The sequence below is a fragment of the Garra rufa genome, unplaced genomic scaffold (assembly GCF_049309525.1).
Source record: "Garra rufa unplaced genomic scaffold, GarRuf1.0 hap1_unplaced_001, whole genome shotgun sequence".
Classification (NCBI taxonomy): domain Eukaryota; kingdom Metazoa; phylum Chordata; class Actinopteri; order Cypriniformes; family Cyprinidae; genus Garra; species Garra rufa.
In genome coordinates, this window is record NW_027394276.1 from 2,091,029 (window position 1) to 2,095,955 (window position 4,927).

A 4,927-nucleotide genomic window follows, 5' to 3' on the forward strand; every position below is an offset into this window, starting at 1 on the left:
AAGTAAACGTTTGTTAATCAAGAAAAAAAATATAGGTGCCTGTAGGTTATATACATCTATAGCCACAGGAACGTTTAATTTTGCTGAGATTTAAGTTAAATGTGCACAGATAATTAATGACACTTAGGTGGGCCCAGGGAAAAAAAAATATTAGGCTAGAGTTTAAAAAATGTAAAAAATAAAAAAATAAAAAAAACTGTCCTTTTATACTGTATTATATATTTACACTGGATCACCAACAGTACAGTAAAAATTAAATTCTCCACTCTTCAGTACCTTCAGTCGATTTGCATTACAGTATTTGCACTTACCATCGCTTGTCCAAAACTGAGTATAATGTCTAAAAGAAAAGTTATGACTGCTGTGGATTGACACGTGACATGTGAACGGCCCCTTAAAATGGTAACCATATGTAAAAATGTTTTTCTGTCTATGCTCTCTAAACACTTCAAACTATTTTGTGTCCATATTTTAAACCTTTATATTCTACATCAACTTTACCTGAATTCACTTTACATTTTTGATACGATCTCAAAACACTGATTAGAAAAAAGCTTCCCTCTGGCGGTCAATCGTGATAATTCAGAGTTGCTTGTTACCACCTGTTCTCCGTATTAAAATATCTGTTGTTATAACCTGGGATATTTCAACAATATTTATTAATACACTTTCTTTAATGCGCTCAAATTTAGATTTTATTCAGTGTTTCTATTCAATTTCTATTTTAATTATATTTAAAGTGTCATCGGTTACCACAATCTTTCATGTTTACCAGACACAACATGAAAACACGGTTCTAGCACCTCCCGTAGATCCGGACCTGTGGGGTTTCATAAAAGAAGTTTACCAAATAAGCCTGGTTTATTTCAGTTAGTCTGACTTATTTTGAGCCAAATCAAGCTAGCTAAAATAAGACTTGCTTATTTGGTAAACTTTTGGTACGTCTGTTAAAGATCACTTGATTTGGAAAGCATCTACTGTGTACAAACATCTGACAGACCTCTTTAAGATGTCAGTTTTACATGCATTGTAAATCATAAACATCTGAAAGACATCAAAAATTGTTAGGTACATGGATCGACCCGTAATGATACATGTCCCCGGCTGCAGCTGCAACACAAACAGCCACATTTACCCCCTCAAGCCTTTTTAATATATATATTTTGTTTTTACTAGGCCTAATAATACTAACAACAAAAAAAAAAAAAACCCTACACATATCAACTCGCCACATTGTCGCACTTTGAGTGCAAGTGAATGTGCCTGTTTTTTAGAAGAAATGCGAGGCATATCATTTTAAAAACAAACTAACAAACATTTGTTCTTCAGGGTCTGCTCTGTAGCATACAATTTAATAATAATAATATGAAACATACAAGGTTAAACATTGAGAGTATTTTTGGAGTTTTTTTTATTATTATTATTTTTTTATGCCCATTAATGACATAACATCAATTTTAGTCTACCATTGAAAAGGACTAATAAGTCTTTCAAACAAAAATCATTTTTATGTCACGTACCTGAAACTGTGTCATTTTACTGCTATATCCATTGTCTCCTATTGGATCCGAAAAGGTGAATGGCTTTCATAACACTCCACAGTGTTTCTTAAACACTTTCTCCAGAGATCCAGACAGTGATGCTGTTTATGGGAAGGTTTTACTTCTGGGATAAAATTGTTCCCAAAAGTGAGATAAATCTGATAAAGCCTCCCTTTAAATGCACAGGTATGTCTTCAAATATACAACTGATACCTCCTGAGACCCAGCCCATTGACTTATGTCCTCTGTAGTGGACCTTGTGTTTTCATGAATTTTCTTTGAATTTTTTGAGCTACTCTGTCAAGTCCTGTTGTACTGTGCAGAGGACATCCTGGGCTTTCTAGTGATATGTCATTTGATTGGCTGGCATGCTAGGAACCACTTTTACACTGAATCCAAAATGGCCGACATGCAAATGAGCACATTTTATGGGAAGGACAGAGATATGTAAAATTTAGCTTTTTTACATGTTTTTTACTATTATAATCACATATATATTTGTTTATTAAAGTGTCAGTAACAATACATTTAGCTTTCAAAGCTGTTAAATTGTTTATGTTTCAAAATATCATCCTTTTTTAAATGTCAACTATAGTGGACATCAGGACCATCTTAATGTAATTAATGACTGCATGTTGTAGGAGGCAGAACTGAAGCAGAGAGGATTTTTATAAGATAGTTGAGGGAAACTCTGACTTAGAGCTGTCAGATGAGGATAAATTTGAATGTAACATACAAGAAGATGTTGAAGAAGAGGAAGAAATTGCAGGAGACTCAGATGAGCAGACTGAGACAGACACAGAGACAGAAAGGGAAGAACAGGAAAGATACCGCACTCTGTGGTTCTGCAGAAGGACAATGCACACCAGCAAATTCACTTCTGAATGGTTGAAGAAAAACAAAATGAAGACTTTGGAGTGGCCTAGTCAAAGTCCTGACCTGAATCCTATTGAGATGCCCACAGCATGACCTTAAAAAGGCGGTCCATGCTCGAAAACCTTCCAATGTGGGCCAAGATTGGGCCAAAATTCCTGCACAGCGCTGTAACAGACTCATTGCAAGTTATGGAAAATGCTTGATTTCAGTTGTTTTGTTTTTGTTACATAAATGTTGGATTAATATCCCTTTACAGCCATATTCTGTACAGTTTTGTTGTCTGAGTTTGGCTGTCGTTTCGAACTAAAATGGTCCTGTGGTCCACTACAGTGGACATGCGGTAAAATTAAAAATAAAAACAAAACGTAAAAACTCTAAATTGTAGAATTTTTTTTTAACCCAAAGGATGTAGGAAATCACAAAAAAACAACAAAAAAGAGGCACTTTTTTTCTTTGGGTCTCATAGGCCTGTATGATGGACCACAAATGACAGAGAAACTTATAGCTGGTCCCAACCAGCTCCAAAACACATACAGGCATTTTACAAATAACCCTGAAGGCCTTGATGAGCTGCTTGATTGGAAGTGGAGGTGTTTATTTAGGGCTGAAGCTAAACTCTGCAAAACCCTCATGAACTGACTTTGGCACCCAAGGTTTGTGAAGCCCTGAGGTTCATGAGAGATTCGCAGAGGGTTTTGAGAACACAATGTGTGCTGGTTTCACTTTGTTTATATACACAGTTGCATACGTTTCAAAATTTTGTGAACAGAAGAAGTTTACTGCATTTCAACAGTATACCACCAAAATAAATGATATACAGAATTTTTTAAGCTTAAGGATTTGAGCGCTTGAATGAAATGTCATATTGCAGTTTAAATCGTGTCAAAATAACCAAAATAATAATAATACATAATTATAATGTAATTATTCAAATCAAATGTAAAAAAAAGTTTGTTTGTTTGTTTGTTTGTTTGTTTTTCTTGCGTGTCATGTGACCATTAACATACACTCCTCAGCTAATACACTTACACATGACTTATTGCTTGTTCCCTTTATCATTTTTAACTGATTGCTTTATTTATTTTCTTTGTGATTTCTTTCTGCTTACAGTGTTGCAAAGAACATATTCTTCCTTTCTCCTCCAGGGGGCGATCGAGAGACCTTTTCTCTACAGTAAATCTCTAAGCACTTTATACAAGTCAAAAGTTTTTGAACTGTAAGAAAAAAAATGTTTATAGAAAAATACAGTTTTATTTAGCAAGGATGCTTTCAATTAATAAAACATGATGATAAATACATTCATCATGCTGATCTTTGGATCTTTCTATTCATCAAAGAATCCTGAACATGTACTCAACTATTTTAAATATAGATATTAATAATAATAAATGTTTCTTGAACAGCAAATCAGCATATTAAAATGAAATGAATGAAATCACAAGAATCAATTACATTTTATATTGATATATTAAAATATATTCAAAAAGAATATTATTTTAAAATTAAAAAAATTTTTACAAATTACCTTAAAAGGTAAAAGTATTTCAGAATATTACTGCTTTTGTGGTATTTTGGATCAAATAAATGCAGAAGAGAGTTCCTTTAAAAAAAAAACAAAAAAAAAAACATTACAAATCTTACTGTCCAAAAACTTTTGACTGGTAGTGTATGAAGTGCTTGAGAGATTTACTGCAGAGAAAAGGTCTCTCGATCGCCCCCTGGAGGAGAAAGGAAGAATATATCCTTTGCAACACTGTAAGCAGAAAGAAATTCCAGAGAAAACAAAATGAAAGAAAATAAATGAAGCAATCAGTTTAAAATGTTAAAGGGAACAAGCAATAATTCTGAGTCATGTGTTAGTGTATTAGTTGAGGAGTGTAGGAAAAGCAAAAGCTTACAGCACCTGGTATTCCCAGGCGGTCTCCCATCCAAGTACTAACCAGGCCCGACCCTGCTTAGCTTCCGAGATCGGACGAGATCGGGCGTGCTCAGGGTGGTATGGCCGTAAGCGAAAGCTGAAGTCAAGAGTGAGCTATTTAAAGAAGACACACCAGCAGCAGCCCTACACAGATCGACCCGTAAAGACACACGCCCCGGACTGCAGTTGCAAGAATAACAACCACCCCACCCTCAAAGAAATAGTATTATTAAAGCATATAAACGTATAACTATTTTTTCCCCCGACATATTATCGCTTCAACCAAAGTTCGCCATAATGTTGATTAACAAAGAAAAAAGTCAACTCTCCTCTCTTTTCGTGAAAAAAGGAAGTAAAAATGGGCAGATTTTGATTATTTAAAAGTAGAAATAAGAAGCATATCATTTTATGGAAAAAGAAAAAAAGTAACAATTGCCTTTTCTTTTAGCTAAAGAGGTGCTCAGGTGCATCTCAATACATTAGAATGTTGTAGAAAAGTTCATTTATAATTCAACTCAAATTGTGAAAGTCGTGTATTAAATAAATTCAGTGCACACAGACTGAAGTAAGTCTTTGGTTCTTTTAATTGTGA

At 34.3% G+C, this 4,927-nt stretch overlaps 1 non-coding gene across 1 annotated transcript; it reads right to left on the reverse strand.

Annotated features, from left to right (window-relative positions):
* Positions 1-4,308: 4,308 nt before the first annotated feature.
* LOC141303988 (5S ribosomal RNA) lies at positions 4,309-4,427 on the reverse strand. The gene has a single exon (XR_012343955.1). It is a non-coding gene; the product is annotated as a 5S ribosomal RNA (ribosomal RNA).
* Between the last annotated feature and the right edge of the window lie 500 nt (positions 4,428-4,927).